Genomic DNA, 20551 nt, shown 5'->3' on the forward strand with positions numbered 1-20551 from the left:
AAAAAAAGCTCTATTTTTTCTTATAAATAAGACCTATAAAAAAATAAGACAGGTGCAAGTTTTTTTACCTTATAGATCGCTGGGCAACGTGGCTAGATTCACGGCATATCGGATTCTGAAAGGAGAAAAATACATCTTGTAATATCCACTGTTGTCGATCTACAGATTTTCGATAACTCATATATAATAGAAAGGCTCGGGCGGACATTGTTTCAATTGTTTTATCTAACCCTCTACGTTCATTAGGACATCACATCTGTGACATTTGGGAACAATTCTTTTTCAGGTCATTGGTGTTTAGGTACGTTAGGTTAATTCGTTTACCTTACTTTAACTATTAGGTATGGTTGTCGTCAATAAAGGATCCAGTCTGTTCTGTTAAAGGATCGGTTTCAGTTACGAAGAGATAATGCGACACCCTTGAATTATTCGAATTTAGCAAAGTCTGCGCGTTGAAACCGTGCTTTGGCGCTGTTGAGACAAGTCAGTATTTAAGTAACTTCCGAGATACGTACCAAAGAAGGACAGAATAGTCGCTCGCCTTGTACAGTTCTATCTCATAATTAATCGTACGTCTCAGTGTTATCGCCCCACACCTATAATCGTTTTAACACTGAGCGTGTATCGTCGCGACGCAAACGCCATGCAACGAATGTTGGTGGTAAATTCAATTCTCCATACTCTGCGACTTGTGCCAAGTGAGGCCTCTATACTTTTCCATATCGGCACAAGAGTTGAACCGCTATTTTGTAAGTAAGTGTCTCACTGCTACGAAATCTATCGTCAGGTCCGCTAAAAAAATAACAACAGTAACGCTAGTCAGTATCCTATGCAACTGCGTCAACTTCGATTTCGTCTCCACGGGACGACTGCGTCCGACTTATCAAACGACCGGTCAAGCAGAACGAACACCTACCTATCGTCACGATAGAACATGGAGAGAGGTTCCAATTGTCCCTAAAACTCAACGAGCCAATGCGGTGACGTCAGCCGACACCAAATAGTGCCATTACCATTCGACAGTTCTCTCGTTCTTCCTCACGCTCCAGACGGAAAAGAGGAAAAATATATCATCACAATAAGTGCGAAAGGTAGCTACAGTAAACAATGTGAAAGAGCCAACCAACCAACCAACGACGCTAATAACGCTACAAGCATGTTACGTAACAGATTTATTAAATTACACACTAAAAATGACCACCTTAATGGTAATAACAACGATGATAGCAACAGCATCAATGTAAATTAGCGCCATCATTCTACTGATCTTTGTTTTCATTTTTATCGTTGTTGTCGTTACTGTCGGCTGTTACACTAAAAAAAATGTAATCGGTTGTTCTAAAGTTGTTGGCAACGCTGCTGGATGTATTGGCAGCATCGGGCGTCGACATGGTGGCAAAGAGTAGGGCGGTTGACCGTATCGGCATCGCGGGCGGCGACTCCAACGAAAAATTGCTCAGGGAGAAGACGAAGGGACTTTAGGGTAAGCGTTAAACAATAATATATAATTTCTAATCGTAGTGATAATATATATATATATATGTAAAAGATATCGCTAAGCTGATGCTCTTCTGCCTCTTGTCACGCAGGGTCGTTAGGACTTGCCTGCTTAGATGTTGACATCGAAAGATAATACGGGTAGGTGGGTTGTAAAAAACCATGCAAGGGTAAAACGCGCGTGTTGTTAACGGCTGACAGATGATTGTCGAGGTGCCGCTAAACGCGAGCGAAAGCTGACTTGCCATTTTGGAAGAGGAAGTAGTTGCATTTGTATTTAAGAGATGTTTCCTGATCTATGTGAAGCTTATGTCGAGTAAATGAGTCGCGCACAGAGGTGTAGTGTCGAATTCGCCGATGATCGACGACGGCCAGCGTACTTTTAATGCTTAGCGCGTCTATTAGAACAAGATGGCTCTATAGAGACTTGAAAAGAAACAAACTCTTATGCGTAACATATATCTAGACCACAATCGTACACAATGAGTGGCTCATACTATTTACATTATGGAATTATGTTTCGCTAATAAGCAGAGTTATAATTGGCGGAATCGTTCTGTTATTTCAGTAACACTTAGTAATAAGACAACTATCGTTACTGTTTTTTTTTAAACAAAATATCACAATAATAATAATAATATTGAATTATTGCTAATATTTGGAACATGAAAACGATTTATCTGCAAATAATACCGTCTAATTCTAAAAGCTTGAACTTGTTGTCAACCACATTTGTCTTATAAAAAAAAAAAAACGCAGTACCTAGACACTAATAATTAGCAAGGAGTACCAAATGTAACCAAATTTACTGAAGATTTTATACACTGCTTGAGATGAACCCGGTTATGCTCGACAAATGGAAGACCATACAGCCTGTGTACATCACGTAGGAACCGTAATAAAAAGAATTCTTTTTAGCCGCATAATGCATGAGGGACTCAAACGGTAGAACCAGACATGATTAACTAAACGTAAGAGCGGATTGCTTTAGATATTTATACGTACATATATATATATATATATATATATATATGTTATGTCTAGTACTACGCTGCTCGGATAGAGCTCAATCTAAACAGATCCGCAGTTCTTACATGAACCGAGCTGGCTATTACCGACATTTGTTTTTCAGAACGCGAATGTGGCTAAACTAGCGGTTAAAGGAACAGGGTAAATAATATGCATATTGTAAAAAACCTAATATTTTCGCCTAAAGAAAGGCATCGATTACAATCATTATTAATTTTGTGCTGTTGTTATACTCTTGTCATGGGATGAATCGCGTTTTGTCGTCCATTTTATCAATAGAGCAATAGAAAAAAAAACATTCTACAGATCAGTTATAATTCATCTCGGCATGTTCTGCCATTAGTATATAGCACGTTGGCAAACGTGCCATATACTAATATATATAAAAAGAAAACTTGGCAAAGTTTTCTTTTCAATTATCACATTCAAGATAACTCCCATGTGCCATCGAATTGGAGCACAGCAATTTTGGTAGGGCCTACTGCTTATTTTTTTGAACGATGCACCAAACGAATGTTGTACGTATATACATATATTGCCACGCTTACTCAAGACGATCCTCTGACTCGCGTCCGGCTGCAAGATTAGGTATGCAAGGGATCTCAGATCCGCTAAGGGGACACGCAGTTTTATTTACGGCCACAGGCCTAACACTCGTTTCTGCAGTGTGACAAAAAATTATGTTTCCAATGACGTACGCAGTTAATAACTATCTTGCACGACATTTAATATAAACTAAAAAAATGTCGCTTGATTGGCAGCGTGTGCCGTACGCTAGAAAAGAGAGAGTAACCCCTAAATGGGTTCAAACTTCCAAGATTAAGTCGATAGTGTTGACCATAGACGAGACTGTTATGTAGGCAAGTCTTCGTTTATTCACCCCATTAAAATCCATCGGGCGGAAAAGCTAAGCCGCAGAATAGTCGTGTTATGGGCAAGGTGGTCACCGACATGAGTCATATGGTACTTTTGTAGTTTTCAAAAAGGACAACAAAAATGGGTAGTCTGAATTTCCGTGAAGATACATGCTCGATAGCGAGCGCCTATTAGTTGGCAACTGTAAAGATCGAAGAAATACTGTCAAGCTTTTTAGCATTTGACTTTATACCAACCGTCACCTAAATCAACATTGCTCACATCGTCTGCTGCACGGAACAGACTCAATGTTTATCTCAAACATCCACATCAACGGCAGAGATCACGCGCAACTCACCTAGCTTTAATGAGGTTGTTGTATAATACCACGCATATCAGTTTTCTGACCCCTTCGTCTTTACTCTGATGGATGGCTATGTTCAGGGATGATAACGAATAAATTGACACCACTTACCAGACAAACCGATTTCTTTTTTTTTTTTTTCTTTTCGATATTGAACATCTCATTGCTTGGTGGTCCTTGCATTCGGAGCAGTAAACTTACGTTGAACCGATGCACACGTTTTCTGCAGGCTCATTTAGCTTAATAATAATAGTACTGATCATGTTATAAAAAAGTTTATTCCCCTATTATTCTTCCTGTAGTAACCACCGGTATTTTTGCTGTTCTCATTTTAGACTCTAGCTCAATGTTGAGCGAATGAATTTCTTTTTCTATAGTACTGAACAGATTGTTGTGCTTATATCTCTATGCATCAGATTACTTCACAGTAGACAATACTACATGTATTTCGGCGTGTTACATTTTACCTTCCATAGAAAATATTAAAGGTATTGTTATTGCGGTTGACGCCGAAAGTGTTAGTCACTCGTAAATGCTGAATTATGCATAGCAGCTCCACGCCACTGCATCAAACGGACAGTCTGCCTAGGATGATTCCGTTGACATCTATCTTGCTAAAGTTAAAAAAAAAATAGAAAGGGTGCGAGTATTCTTAGACCAGTGTTTGCCAACGTATTGCATCGTGACTCCGAGCTTCTTATCATCGTCATTATCACCAACATCGTTATCAGCACTTGTGCGGCTCAAACTGACCTTTCTGCTCCATTTTTGACGTCACTGTTGTTTACTGCCATTTCACCCATTTGTATAGGGGTACAAAGACGACCCCACTGGACTGGAATGAGTAGTTCATCCGGCCCGCCTTTTTGTTCATTTACCCCATTCTGACAGATACACACACAGAGACACGCATATGTGGCTTTGTTAACCTCTAACCCCACCATTTCACCTAAAACTTCCCCATTTTTCATTGAACCACCCCACCCTCCACATGAACATATTTCGTTGAAGAGGTTCAGAAAAGAAAGTTTCCCTTGTGTCAAGTTGCCCGATGTAGCGTTTTTAGCAGAGTTGAACAACACGCATAGTCCGATCTATCGTGTTTGTGACACTGGTATTTGAATTCGATACGGTAACTACAATTTAGAGTAGAGATACATACAGGCTTCTACATGGAACACCAGCGGGTCAGAAGTGGCAACATATCAGTCTTGGCTGAGCAGTTGGTTGTCGTATCCATCTGGATGCTTGTCTGTCTGGTTAGAGTCTTTATCAGCTGTCTGAACGAACCAACAGCGAAAGCATCATCAACGACAGCAACAACAGCAAGGGTTTTCTGATGCGCTGAACGTGGCGTCATTCGCGGTTGTGTCCTATTGCGTTCGCGTGTCCGAGTAACATAGCAGCGGTTGGCTGGTTTTGGGTTCGCACGCCAACCAACTAAGGGATCTTCACTTGCCGGTCTTCTTCTCCTTCCAATTCCAGGTTCGCCTCCCATTAGCGTCAAGCTATTCATCGAATTTCTTCTTTCACAAGTTTTCTGCTTTCTGTTTTTGTGTGGAAAATATAACAGGGAGATGCAGAAGCAGACAAGAATATGCGTATTATAAGTCGGTAGCTTGGAACTAGGTACTAGGCACAACCGCGACTGACGAAGAAGCCGACAGCGATTATTTAAGTTCGCCTGTTAAGCGGTCGGTCAAGTCGATCCTCGAAATGTTGCCAGCACGAAAAATTGACTTGACAGAAACCGTACTGTTTACCTATTCAGGTAAACAATGTGGCACGAATAATGCAGCTTTAATAGACCTAAGAGACTTTCTCTCAGCGGAACGTGTTACCTTTGCGTTAAGAAGACGTGAAAACAATTCAAATGGCTCTGATCGAAATCGCAACACTTTAGAGAATGCAGCCTGCGCTATTGCACTGAGTGATGTCACAACCGGACATTTTTGTTATTACGCTGAGGTTTGATAGGGGTTCCACCTTTCCCTTTTTGTTAATCGGCGATTGGTTCCCAGCGCAGTATGCAGCGTATTCGATGGGCCTTGAAGTGTACGACGTAGACAGCATAACAGCGTTGTAATACTTTCTATTGGCGTAAAAGTCGTTCAGTATATTTTACTATGGACAGTTTATTCGTTTCTTTTTTAAATAATTTTTGAAGCTTTAAATGAGGAAAACTTATTTCAGATACTCAATGTATTTGTTATTGGAGCTCATTTTCGACCGTGCTTACCCTTGAGAATTCTAGCTGATAAACTGCGAGCTGTACACGTATTTTCGTGTACCTGAACATGCCTAATCCTCTTTGAAGACAGTTTTTGTAATTGGTGTTCAGCGAGTGCAAATCACGCAATGATATGGCCTCTGCAGCCCTGTATAGGGGCATAGAACGTCAGGGAAGTCATGCGATCTCTTGGAAGAATCACGCTCTTCTCTAAGCACTTTTTTTTCTATATATCAAGAATTGTGGAGCTTTTTTTTTAGGAAACTCCCGTATGTGGGACTATACATTTAACATTTCCTTTACTGACCTAATCGAATTCGTAACTATATGTATATATATATACGTATATATCTTGCTATTCATCTCAAAATTAGGGTATCATTTGTTAAGTTAATCAACTACACTCTTTCGTTACTATGTTCATACATGCTGTGATTCAGCGACAAGTCAACGCCGTACGTTCCATATGTCATACCATTTTACCCCATCATCATTTCATATACTTCCGTTCTAAACAGCCGAGTACCATGAGGTATGCGATTTCCGAATCGTACTCACTGATTATACCATGACTGCGAGCACTATTTTGGCCGCTTAATTCTTCTAATCGAGGAATTTCGTTATTGCATCAAAGTAGAACCCAGACTGTTGTGGGCAGTCAATTCGGGGGTATGAAAGACTGCCTGTCGTTGAATACCAATCCCCATAATTGGCGAACAGACTGGTGGTTACCTCCGCTTGTTTTTGACCATGCCCCTAGTCGCCATTGCCTATTTGCCGGTTACCATGGCAAGAACAGTGGACACATCAATATCAACCGCTACAATGACAGTTGCTTTCTATTGCTATCACTGCACCGAACCAACTCGGATTTTCTAGAAGCCTCCAGGACAACGAGCAAGTCAGACGGCGTCATGGCATAGGGCCGTCAAGCTACTAAATATGGACCTACAATCTCTGTGGCGTGGATGCATAAGAGCCGCTTGGCAGTAAGACGTATCGAGAGCAAGAGTAAATGTGTTTATGGAAACCAACAAGGGTAAACTAAAGCCTGGTTGGGAGGTCCGTTTCGCATAACTAAAGAGATAATGCGAAATTTGCACGTCCATGGGACTGGTATATATAGCGGGTAAAAATAGACAAATATTATTATGTAAAAACCGAGCAGAACTTCAACAGGTATTATCACTGTATAGTAATTAATGCTCACGGGTTGGGCAAAGTTTACACTTCCTTAAGCCTACCTAAGAACATCTCATACTCTTTACTTGACAGCAGCTGTCTACAAATTACCCTAACAATATGCTAACAAAATAGATTTACGCGTAGTGAGTGGTTTAGCTAAAGACAAGCTAAGATGACGCAAGCGAACTTTTATTCTGCGCAGACAGAAGATAATATGCGTCCTGATGAAAAATAGATAATAACAGGATAACACGCGGAAGTTGTAACTCAAGGTTTTATAGATATGATACGATATAAATATGATAATTACGATAATGATAATTTGCAAAAAATACAATTTAAACACTAATTATTAACATACCTACAATATAAATTAAAATTATGGTAATTAGTAAGATAACCACAACGCAATCATGATCTGGCAAGAAAAAAATTAGTACTTTTCCCTACTCTCCGACCGGTCGCAACGACAGCAGAGAGGTCACCGTCCCCTTCGCGTTGTGATCTTCATTTTTTCATTTTCCCCTTGGAAGGAATATAAAGCCCAGAATTTTGACCTGTTTTACGTCCCACCGCCAGTAGTGTCACTCTCTCACCTTACACCCAGATGCACGCACACGGATATGATCACACGACGGCTCAATTATTAACTATCTGCTAATTGCCATACGTCTACATGTGACCGTTAGGAAAGCTCATGCCATACGTACGAGCCGCGAAACAGTTGTTTTCGTAACGCGTGTCCCGTCCGGTTATTTTAAAAGCCACCGACCAGCGAATAACAAAGAAGATCGAGAGTGACCTAAACGTTGACAGTGTGATCCCCATAAGTCTAACTGCTACCCCAGTTCTTTTAGCCGGCCAAGACTTTACAATTATCAAAGCCGACTGGCGCCGACTCACACAACGGGTGCTCCAGCGCCATACCAAGTGTACACCAACTTGGAGCGAGCAGTCAGTCATACATGTGCAAGTGTACCAACACCGAAATTAGCTATTTGCCTCTGACGATTCCAAAATAGGCAGAACAAAAGCTGTAAATCGACGACCGTCTTGTTCGGGTCCCTGATGTCGGAATGCCGCTAGCTCTAGGGATTACCACACAGCCAAAACCAACGGAGATATTGAGTACAGTGTATCAGTGTAATTAACTATGATACCCATTCGTTCCCCATGTTCTCGGCCCAAAAAAGACAAAGTGGTCAAAAACGTGCGCACTTCGTTATAAAGGATTTATGTCTCTGTTATTACTGTTGTTGTTGCTGGCGCTGATGTTATTGTTGTGCAACTGACAATCACAACCCTGCACGTGTGATCTATATTTCATCGATATGTTACGTTACCGTGAAGCGAATGCTCAGCGTCTCATGGAAATCTGCATGTTGCGTGACCATGACAATAATGATCGACAAATAGATGGATAGACCGCCTCGATGACCCTGGAAGATTACATTATCCTGTTTTTGTTTTTCTTACGATGACAAAAAAGAAACTAGCTTATGTGAACGGCGCACGCTTAGCTGGACAGTCCTCCGAACAACAATGTGTCATTAATAAACGCAACCATAACAAAGAACATACCGTGCCATTTTTTCTTTTTTAATAGCTGATAGCTATGACTATGCTGTAGTGGCACAGAAATGTACGTAGGTCGAGGAAAAATCTGTTATTTTTTTCCTCTAAAAACATCGTACAAAAACACCGTTATTGTAAAGTAGACAAAACTTAAAAAAAAAAAACATCTGTTATTCGCTGTCATAGATTTGTAGCGAGATAAAGGTTTGGTTGACTTTAGCCAGAAGCAAGGAACTTCTCGGTGTCCACTGCGTGTTGAAATGTCAATTAAATGAGGCATGCTATTGCTATCGCAAGCTTCTTGCCTTATTGGCACAAAGAAGAGAAAATTACGAACATATATATACATACAAATAATTATTTTTTTTTCTATTATGTGTGCATGTGGTAGAGTACGGCACACGTATAACCACGTGTAGTATAGACTCGTGCGGAATCGCTGTTTAAACAGCTTGATTAGGATCTTGAAGGTGATAGGCGTTAGTGGTATTTACCCAACATTTTTACCGGGGATATTCGAGGTCATATTTAGTATGCAAAAGTAATGATAAACACAAATGAAAATGGAAAGGAACAAAAAACCTTTAATTTTAAATCCATGCAAGTATCATTTTTCGGATACCAACTGGAAATCAGTACTCACAATCCAAATAATTCCGAAGATGTTTTTCATGTATCTTATCACATACTGACTAATATCTTCTAAAACGGATATCAATTACGTTAGGACAACAGGTGTTAGCAACAGAAAGTCGGCACTCTGCTTTCCTCCGTTACAGTAGAGTTGTCAATGAGGGTGCCTGTAGGACTCTCAAGGGCCTTACATGCGCCTAGACCAACATGTGTGTGTCAAATATGTGAAAGCAAATTAATTTCAGAGTTTGTCATGTTCGAAACTTTTGCTTTCCTATCATTAAGCTTATTATTAGATTTATCGCGGCTTTAACACACACACCTGTCATTAGAAGTATCTGCTCGAGTCCATGCGTGCGCCCAGATCGTTGCAGTACCTCTGTCGATGACACTAACATGAGGTTCTGCGTTCACAATATCATAGTAACTTAACTTGCTATCATGGTCCGTGCATGATTTACCATATACCCGCTTACCTGTATGTTAGGTGGATCGTCGATCCTTTGAGTTGATTCAGTTGCCTGTAAATTACACAAATTGAACCTGAATTATACCAACTGTGGTCCGCCCTATATGTGCGAACCGGCCTTGAATCATATTCAAATAATTCTAAAGGTCTATTTTTGAGCATGTACATGAACAGCTAGAACAGGTGCAAGTCTCGCATTCACTATAAGTGTGCATTATACGTCTTCCCTTATAAAGTTATCCCATTTACATTACATGTTTCGCCGTAATAAATTAACTAAAGGACTTTGACTGTTGGTACGGTTAAACGTTGGGTATCTATGGTGTCGACAATGAACGTTTAAAAAATTGTTTGCTTAGTCATCGGACCGGTAGTTATTTACCATTACATGACCAGCAGTTTGCTCAAAGGTTGACGAGGTCAGAGTGCGAATATACAATAAGCTCTCCGATATTTTGAATGCTCGTCTGGCGCCAACAGAGGCTATTTGTTAAATATTATTGTGACTGGACGCTCCACTCAGATAACGCGGCGTTGTCACGGTAGTATCGATTCCACCCAACACTTTGTCTCTGAAGATTATCATCCATTCGTATTAGCTTCGTTCTTTTTGACTAGTTTATTTTCAAGCCACTATTTCAAGCTGTAATAGTGACTATCAAAAAACTAGAGTATCATAATAGGCAGCTAATGATCACAAACACAGGAGCAGTAAACAGGCGGTCACCATTACGGCAATAATCATCGTATTCAACATCACCATTCAACGTCAACATCGATAGCCTACATATGTATCGCAATAGGACAACGTCTATCCATCAACGGGCGCTACTGAAGAACATGGCGGCGCTAAGTTGCCTCGTTTTCTACTACTCGTTTCCACGTAGATGTTTTTCTACGTGTTTTCTAGATTTCTAGCCGTCTCGTGCCACTTCATTGTCATTTCAGCCGCCCCTTTGATTGGCTACGGATGCATTTCCAGAAGACTGAGACGTCGAACAGCGTCGCGTCGCGTCACAGTCGCCGCAAACAAAACAAGATATAGTTGGCGATATTGCAGAAAAATGCTGGTGTTGATAAATACGGACACGGGCTGATCGACGCTGATTGTGGTCCGAAACGGTTAGTCTTTCCAAGAGTGTCTGCCACGTAGCGCTACGATCTCTTTGTTTCTTTCGGGGGGCGCCTTTCTACGGCGAAGAGCTACGCAACCACACTTTACCGTTGTTTTGTGGTAATGCTCTTATCGGCGCATACCACCGCGTCAATCGTAATACACAGAACTTTTAGTAATGTTGATGATCGTAACTTTTAGTTTAGAGGAATACACAGGTTTAAGTTGCGCACGAGTTTGCCCGTTGCGGCGCCGTTTGCTGGATTCATCAGCAGTCCTTCGCTTCCGCTGCCATCCCTCCTAGCTACCACAACGACAACAGCAGCGGTAGACATTTTGGAATGCGCATGTTTCTGTGTATTCCGCCCTCGCACGTCCATTTGCTTGAAGAACTGAATAGAAGACAGTGCACAGCACAAGCGCTACCCTGAACGAGGCAAACAACGTCGACAACCCGGACTGATTTTGCTGTGAGCAGCATTTATTGATCATAATATTACATACACATATACGATATTATCGTAAACGATTGCTGCAGGCAGCACAGTATTGCGCATACCGTTTTGGTAGTAACTATTATTTGGCACGGATTTACGCCATTGCACACGAACAGATTGGGGCAACGATGTCGAGTATTGTATTCGGCGTCCCATCATATGCGCATAATAGCGCGATATATTCTTCCTTTGGACGAAGAAAAGTGCCAATACAATTTTTGTCTCTTACTCGATTTCGACGTAATCGAAATAGACCTGAATAGTCGAAAATGACGGAGCGGCCGAGGGGAGAATAATACCGAAATATTTGTGGTTGCCCGCCAAATTTGTTCACACCTTTTTCTGTCCGATTCTTGTTGATCAATATGGGTCCATAAGCGAAATCGTTGGGGAGCCATGCAAGGGAATGCCGATAGTAGAGAACAGTGTAACTAGTTATTTGTATCATGTTCTACTGCAGAACGAAGTTGTGAATCTTTCCCTAAATGTTGCTATGATAATTACAGTTCTTCGGGTCACTACTAGCCATCGTGGAGTGCTGGCAATGACCAGGGGGTAATGGGACACCTCTCCTTTGTGACTGCAATCGCTTTTGGGTCAGGAAAGACATCCAATATCTGGGCAGTCAGCGCTAACGGCGGCGGCGAGCAATGTCGAAATACTTTGTGGCAAAACAACAAAGATGGCAACAGAAGCGAGTTCTGCCACCACGTGTCACCAAACAATCAGTTTAGCAAATGGCGTCGTTAATGTGACTGTTTTTTTCACTATTTTTCCTATGAGTGTTTTTGCATTTGTAACATTCATCGATTGCGACGCGATTTTGTGATTTTTTGTTTTTTTTTTTACCGAAGACATGCCCTGCTATGAAAAGTAAAGATAAAGAAAATGAGCTTAGCTTCAGACAGAACAAGGATATAAATGTGGATTCCTTGTGAAAATACAAAATCTGAACGTTACTGTTATGTATTCTGTCAACAGGTGGACATTTTTCTAATTTCGATGGGGGTTTGCGGTACGAAAACGGAGAACAGACGCCCCTCACTTAGTGATTTTATTGAGAAAGATCATGCATCAGGAGTGTAGAGGAAGTCAGCGATAAAAATTATCGCCAGAATCGCCAATGCAGTGGTCAAATCACTGGGGAAGTGCAAAGGGCCCGTCAAATCGAAGTCATACTAATTACAATTTAAATATGTTCGTCTCTCTTTGGATTCAAGTCGGCTCTCAGTTGAAGTCTTACTGACGCCGTGTCGCATCTCGAGCCAGGCTATCACCGGACGATCAATGATAGGCGCCCGTAGAGAAAAACAAATTCCCTTATTTGACAGACGCCGCCAGCTGTAATTAGTTGATTATAGATCAGGAAAGAATAAGTGAAGGTAGAGAGATTGACCTCAGAGACACAGCACAATCAGGGTTTATTCCATATGGTTTTTCCTAACTTGGCTTTCTAGTGATAAGGATGCCTCTTTGCTTTCCAAGGGGATCTTGGCAACCGTTTCTTTGTAATAAGCTTGAGACTGAGATCTGAATCGACAAGCGCTATTTTGTATATACATTGCTTCGTTCCTAAAAATGCATATACACAGGCGGTATGAATTATATTAAAATTAACACTATCTTTAGCGGGGTATCTAATAATTTATAGGCGAAGTCATATTTGAATTACTCTGGTTAGATCCTGATAATCCCCTTGGGTAATGTGGTGGGTGTTCCGATGAACCCAAACAATTTCAATGGCAATTTTATATATTCCAACGGGTCCCACTATATACTTTATTATAATTTTAAAATTTACCACGGCCATTGCTGTTTTTCTTAATAAAACTGATATTAAATAATCATCGTGCGGTTTTAGGACTTCCTGAATATAATGTTACCTGGATGATGGATGTATTAATGGTTGAAACCGCGAATTAGGCACAATAGAATAGCGTGTCGTCAGTCATATCATTAAAGCATTGCTCTTCCGTGAGCTGATTAATGGTTCCGGAGGTTCGTTACTGAATGGTGAAACAACCCTTTTTGTATGGACAAATTTCAAACGTTTTCACGAACATTTCGGTTCATATTGTATTGCTTTTCAATATGAAAAATTTCGGCTATATCTTGAACTATTGTTTGGGTCTCAAATATTGATAAGTTAAGGATTTGAGCCACTGGGCTTTTGCCATAAGCTAGCGATCCCGTCTAAAGCTAAAAGATGAAGACGAAACTTGCCTAGCATCAATAGGAACATTATAATTTGCCGTTATGAATATGAGTTGAAGTAATTTAATGTGAAATGTAAAGCGTATTCCAACGACATCTTTAATCGGCCTACTTATGAGACCTATTCTAAAAGATATTATAGCGTGACTCAAATAGTCTTTCACAGAATTTTATCCAACTATATGTTCGGTGTTAGCAGATTTGCCTGTATTGCGGTAAAAATGGACGTAGTCTGTCGTGTTTAATAAAATATAGAGGTGTCAACAGTTCCATATATTTAATGCATTTATAATTATAATTTCTATAGCAATCAATACTCTTTCGTTGTTTATCATACTTTCTCTATTCACCTCGTTCAAAGTGCACCTTGATTGTTTTTTTTACTGAAGTTCCATCGTCAACATCGACTGCTAGGATCGAATCTCGGACGAACTCTCATAGTTGATAATTTACTAATCTGGTAGAAAAGAACATCGTGTATGCATATATTAGCATTGCAGCAATAGGTACGCGATTACTGCCGCTATACCTGCGACACACCTTGGTAACCTAATTCGTCTAAAACGCTCCCCTGAGTCGCTCGCAGATCCGCAACCTAGATGTGGTCTTTTGCCTGTTATTCTCCTGCCTTCGCATTAGAAAGGACTATGACGATGCTCTCTGCAAGAATAATAATGCTCATATAGAGTTTGGAGTTCCTCTGTAGCGCCTCTTAACTCGAAACCCAGAGGGGCAACAAGTAGGTAAGTGCAACAAGTTTTCGGGAGCAACAGCGCTACCCCGAAACAACAACATTAACGTATGAGGTAGCTCAGTAATCTGATGATGACTTGTTGAGCGGACGGCAAGCATTCTCTCATTGGCTAGAATGAAAGTCTGAATCAGCATTGGCGCTGACGCTGACGCTGACGCTACAGCAGGGTCATTACGTAGCAAAGCGAAGCAGTGGCTACCGCAACCGTGGTAGCAGCAAAGACTGCGGCGGCAGAAGGTAACCAATGGTTCCTGACAGATAACGTGAATAGGACCACGGCAAACGAGAGAAAAAGGGAGCAAGCCGAATCGAGTAGGCGGGATAGAATCGAACCATTAGGGCAGATGTACCGTCGTTAGTGGCAACAGCGACTTAGAAGGCTTACTACACCAACAACAAGAGCGAAGCCAATACGTCACCAGCCAAAGATGTAACAAGAAGCTTACGTTTGATTCAGCGTGCCTATCTGCTCGTTCGGTTGCGACCTCACGGCGGGCGTTTCTGACATTTCGACATTGGATGATCCGACGTTCGATTTCATTTCTCTGACGGTCGAAAAGGGCGAACAGCGACCCGACAATCTCGGCGTAACGATCGTCCACGTCATTATTGACACTAGTCGCTGCCATTTTTTCGGGCATAACGCAGGCCGGTCGTGGAGAAGGTGGCGCCATTTTCGATCTCAGCAATTATAGTCGACAGCGCCATGGACTGCTACAAAAGCATTGGCCAATGAACACCATGACAACCAGCGAAGATTTCGCTGGCGTTGCATTTTTTCTGCTGATCGAAAGGCGGAAGTGAGCTGGCGTCAGTGGTAACGGCAGCGCACAAAAGTGAACAGGGAATGATATCGAACACTACTATACATATGTTGATGATAAATGTGTCATCTAAATGACTGTTTTGTCTTAGAATAATCGCAGCTTAAGGTGATTCCCTTAAAATCTCCTGCTTGCTCAACAATGACTGGTCATATCTCCTCAAATAGTCTGTCTGCAGCGCGGTCTTGAATCATCCACAAAAGCGATGGCAGAACGTTCTTTGATGTGAACGCCCCATAGACTGGCAATTAACGTGACACTTCTTAGAAAAACCGCCTATGCTGTTTGTCCGTCAATGGCCTAACACGCGTTAGGCACAACTCAGCTTTTACTCATCCGAGGCCGTTTCTTGTCCATATGAGGAACAGTGAAGAAGCAGAAACCGGGAACTACTATGTGTGTCACTTAGACAATTCATCGAACAGGTATACAAAATATATGTTATCAAAATTTTTTTTCATTGAATTCAAATGTTTGTATTATCCTACGTTCAAAGTTTATATATATATATATATATATATATATACGGACGTCCGAGTAATTCTCATCGTAGCAATGGTGAATGATCAGAACAAATGACGGGCGAAAACGGGTTTGGTACTGGCGGGGTTGTGGGATCAAAAAGATCCGACCCAACGTACACGATTTAGCACACAGTAACATGGTAACCTCGGCTGATAAAGTAAACTATTCGATTTCGTTGAATTTTGTTCGTTTCAAACGTTATACGTATACATAACTATGGTGAGTGCGTGCGCCTCTGGATATGTTTGTGTTGCCGATATTTATTTCTCTTTCGCTGCCGCTTTCTTCACTGCAGTTCACGCCGCTTTTCGTCGACCGGATATCGGCGGCAGAAAAACGCGCGTGTCAGTCGATAAAGACCGTTCTCGTTTGAGGAGAGCGGGAAAAAAATTGGAAGCACCGCCTTCTCGTCCATTGTGGATCCTCTCTCTTTGTCTCGAAGCGAAGAAGCAGTATGGCGATACAAAAACGTTGTTCAGTAGAGCTCAATCGAGTGGCAGGACAGCGAATGGAACTGAATAGTGTGCATATACCTGCACAGGCCACCAATCGTCTAACACCGCCATTGCCGTATTGCAGCGCACGAACGTCGATAGAGAGCAACAACGAACGCGCCTATAGACCGGAAGAATGAGCTAAACTATTACGATTGTAAACAATCTATTTTTGCCTTACTCTCTACGACGCCGAAGCAGTTGCTGTTGTTTCGGGAGCCGTTGAGTAGGTACGTACGACGTTAAGCAGCCGGGGCGCTAATACGGTAACGGTACTAGCCTGAGGCGCATAATGGAAATTGCCTATAGGTGAGGAACACTTTGGCGGCCGGTTTGTTCTGTTAATATTAAAATGTTTGTTAGTCACCCGCCATGTTACTTACCTACAATCTACGAATGTTGTTCGTTACCTCTATTCAGTAGTTCATTGATTTAGCTCGTTGTTGGAACAGTATAGTAACTGGTTAGCAGTACGAACGGTCCGATCATCTGATTGCCATCACTAATCTCAGTACTTTTTTCAATGCTACGATCTGCTACGGTCTAACTAGTGACGCTTTTGGACGTTACTGACGAGGCAACGCTGCCACGAGCGTACGGATTAGTTGATCATATCCGCATCGTACCTGCTGCATCCGGGCAAGCTGGCTAGCGAAACAGTGACAGATTAAGATCGGTAATATTATGGAGAAATACCGTAAGGGGAGCGAAAGCGTAGTAACTAGTGGCCATATACGGTGATGGAAGGTCATAAAATGTCTGTGCGTTGGATTGACTTGAGATGGTGATATTGTAATTTTACGTTTTATTTATATGTGACAGTATCTGAACTCACAGGAGTACAAAAGCGCTCAACCCTTTTCGTGGCGCTAATTCCAATCGGAGTAGCCATCTCTATGCGGTGCTCCGAACCACAGTTTGAAGATGTGTTTTGTCGAATTTTAAGTTAAACCTAAGATCCGAGAATACGGCAATATTTTCATTCCTCGTCGTGTAGAACCGATACGACCTTGATCTGCTTGGCTGCATCGATGGGCAATTGCTCTTTTGACTAGGACCAAGAAATATCTTTGCTACTTTGAAATACATGGCATACGACACTATAACTAGCTAAGGCAAATGGACGAAGCAGGACTTCAGTGAAAACTACTGGCCAAGTCTGGTGGTGCAGTCGAAACCAGCTAAACGTGTTTCATCGGTTAAATAAATAGGTTTCGGTCGTCCTGCTGCTTACAGACGCAGCCACTTACCTGGTCTTCTTGAAATAGCTAGTTCTCTTATTCAAGCTCTATTTTGTGTTTGTGTCCTAAATGGCTTGGCCTAACATTGAGCAAATGAGACAGCATGTTTGAAGCTCGTCTCAAGTAATAAACAATTATCTTCAAATACTTGTTGTCCTCAACTGCACAGTTGCTCACAGAGCTGTTCATAGTTTTGCGTACTGACATTCGTTTACTATAAGGTGCAATTACGTGTAACGAGAAAGACGGCAACAGAATAACGTGAACAGTCTCATAGGTACTTTGGGATGCTGAGTATATCGTAGTAATAAACAAAAATGTCAGGATTCATTGGTTTAATGCTCGCGAGCTACGTGTATGCCATTTAACGTTAGCTCACCTCGAAGAACGATTTTATCTGCGGGACAATTCGGAGAACCTTAAATATTTTATGAACAAATTTTGGCGCCCAATTAAAGATCATACGTAAGCCTGGATGGTAACTCAGGGTTAGGTATTTGTTTGAAATACCCAGTTTCAGCCTAAAACATATATGCCTGACAAACCAGTTCGATTACAACGATTATGGGCCTATCTAGGCGCAATAATATTTACCACAGTTCTTATTATAATAATACAGCCATAGACAGTGTGCCGAAGATCTGAGCTGAAACGTACGATCAGACCCTTGTTATTATATAACAGATACATTACCGGACCGAAAGCTGAATTCGTCTAGTTGTCTGAGCTCCCTCACCCGCACTATCTTGAGCGCATTCGTTGTTGTTAGCTTTGCTGGTCGCCATTTTTCTCGATCTTATTTGTTACAAAATACCGACTATGTAAGTTTGCAGCTAAGAGAATATCGATATCCGTCGATGAAATACGAAGGATGACAAATGGTAACAGTATAGGCACCTAAAGAATCTTCACTCCAGCAGTGAGGTGCGCCAATGATCCGTAGTCTCACGACCGAAAAAGGGGGGAAGGCCGAAAGCGGCGAGGTAGCAGCATTTTGTTTTCGGACGACTTTTATTTTTCCCGAACCCTGCTCATATCAGCGTTACCTGAAGAAGCCTATTATGTCTGATATGGTTCGCTAGAGCTATAAAGGGTAACTGTATTGTTCAATTAAAATATGGCAGCTTCTGAATCATGATGTACAACGGAAATACATCACAATTAACTGCTATTAGGTCGAACAATTAGAACAGAATAGCTGACACGTTCGCTCTACGACATACAGGACTACCCTTTTTCATTGCGGCGAATGTAATTGTTTAGCGGATCGTCAATATGGGATTTTATACGGGATTCATACATTTGCTTTCAGGCAGAGCATACCCTGCTGCTGTTACTGACGCTTTAGGCTAAAAGAATTCTAATGATCTTAGTTGCTTCTGACGTGGGACTAATCTGGTGGTAGGCACACGACCTTCTTGGAAAGGAACGTCGGTGGATCGACGTTTAGGAACGAGTAGAGAGACCTCGCAACCGTAGGACGTAAAGGTAGCTATAAACAGGCTGAAATGTGAGTATATGAAATGGCCCGTATTCCAAGCACGATCCTTTCTTTAATAGTGGGTTTCCCATGAGCTATTATTACTATTAATAACAATCGCTTACGTTACATAATGAATATAATAGAAGAACGAGTAAGTACACCACGTAAACGTTAGGGTAAACTATGAACGATTAGTAATTTCGTGTGATTAGGACGTTTCGCCAAACGGCAAACGGACACTTGTCCACCATCGCGCTAACATGAATAGTGTACGTAACGTTATTGTAGCCGTAAACAAAACTTCATAAAAAGGATTGTATACTTCGACTAGTGCGTAGGTAGGTCTCTATCCTTGTGCTTGTTACCAGCTAGCCGCCAACTAAAATTTAGCGGCCTGGATATGCCTTTGCATATGATTTTTTTTTTAATTTTAAATTAATCGACAGTATCTGTTAATAGAATGAAAGGAAAGATGCTATTGAGTCACTACAAAGAAATCGAACGAATATTGTCGTTGGCTATCAACGAGTCACGATCTGTCTACTTATAACTGGAGCAACTGTTCATTAAGTACCGGAGTGACGCTAGTTTATCTAGCATACAATTATATATGCATTCAATATAGGACATATTGTCATATACAGCCGTGACCCTGGCCAGTGGTTCGTTGATACGCAACCTATCATATTCGAGCCTGTGGACTGAAGCATCTGCTAAGCTATGTGACGATGGAAAAATAGTAAAAACTACCGTGATAAACATCAGAAGATGGTATGTGTGTAGCAGAGACGCAAGGAAAAAGATATAATATTGTGCGAAATACCGTACAAAACGGGATATACACTAATAATGCCCGAATATACGATCGGGAATCCATCTGCGTGAGCCACATAGAAAAGAGCATTTCTTTTTTTTTTTGGGCTGTGAGCTATGATTTGGGCAAAGAGTATAGCGGAAATAAGGGAACGGTCCTTTTATTATTCTACTGGTCACTTGTTATTTATCAGCGTATCCAAATGCGCTATTATATTCACAGTTCACTCTTTGAGCTTGTAGTAATAGTAACTATAACGCTGCATCTAGGCCAATTTAACGGCAGGCCGTATTAGTGATACCGATCAAAGGATAGTGGTGCGTTTAACATTGCAGTGTATAAAAATCGGAGCTGACCAGTTCAGCTGATTTATTTATCAATTCATTCATTCATTTCGTATTACTACGGTTGAGCGAGCTTCTACCTGTAGAATAGCAACAGTAGACGTAAAAATTATTGCCGGACCAACGTTGCGGCCGTGTGAGCCGTTCTCGAACCACTTTTGTTCGTTCGCACGACCGCTACCGCGCTCAGATTATATCGGGTCCCTTCTAACAGTGAGAAGGAACTGTAAAATTAGGAACGCGATGGACGAGCGTAGCTGATTCATCCAGCCACTATAGCGTCCAACATGTTATATGATCTAACCAAAGGTTAGAGAGCTGACATTGGCTGAAGACGTCAATGTTGAATAGATACCTATCATAATATTGTCCTAATAAGTGTTTTTATACAAAACTAGAAAGTTACAGCG

General features: G+C 41.4%; 1 protein-coding gene and 1 long non-coding RNA gene across 31 annotated transcripts in view; one reads left to right on the plus strand and one right to left on the minus strand.

The window, feature by feature from the left end:
- The window catches only part of LOC111243165 (uncharacterized), a 173422-nt gene that overhangs the window by 95924 nt on the left and 56947 nt on the right, over window positions 1-20551 (minus strand). For 14 of the 24 annotated variants that reach the window (XR_002670346.2, XR_002670345.2, XM_086977563.1 and 11 more), the window contains 2 exons: window positions 9845-9889; window positions 69-115 (listed from right to left, as the gene is read on the minus strand). The exons of 3 other annotated variants lie outside the window; for them this stretch is intronic. The gene's annotated coding sequence lies outside the window, so the exon portion shown is untranslated. Of the gene's footprint in view, window positions 1-68; window positions 116-515; window positions 890-916; window positions 1059-9844; window positions 9890-10219; window positions 10904-10925; window positions 10952-11510; window positions 11668-20551 lie in introns of those variants that run through there. 7 more of the 24 variants (XM_086977558.1, XM_086977559.1, XM_022788310.2 and 4 more) reach the window with 7 other exon arrangements.
- The window catches only part of LOC147758922 (uncharacterized), a 32054-nt gene continuing 12455 nt past the window's right edge, over window positions 953-20551 (plus strand). Inside the window, exons 1-3 of one of the 7 annotated variants that reach the window (XR_015319188.1) lie at window positions 953-1091; window positions 1345-1483; window positions 18813-18988. This is a non-coding gene — a long non-coding RNA (uncharacterized LOC147758922). Of the gene's footprint in view, window positions 1092-1111; window positions 1484-14639; window positions 15666-16060; window positions 16569-18812; window positions 19011-20551 lie in introns of those variants that run through there. The other 6 variants (XR_015319189.1, XR_015319186.1, XR_015319190.1 and 3 more) reach the window with 6 other exon arrangements.

This window comes from Varroa destructor, unplaced genomic scaffold, assembly GCF_002443255.2.
Source record: "Varroa destructor unplaced genomic scaffold, Vdes_3.0 BEIS01000001.1, whole genome shotgun sequence".
Lineage (NCBI taxonomy): Eukaryota > Metazoa > Arthropoda > Arachnida > Mesostigmata > Varroidae > Varroa > Varroa destructor.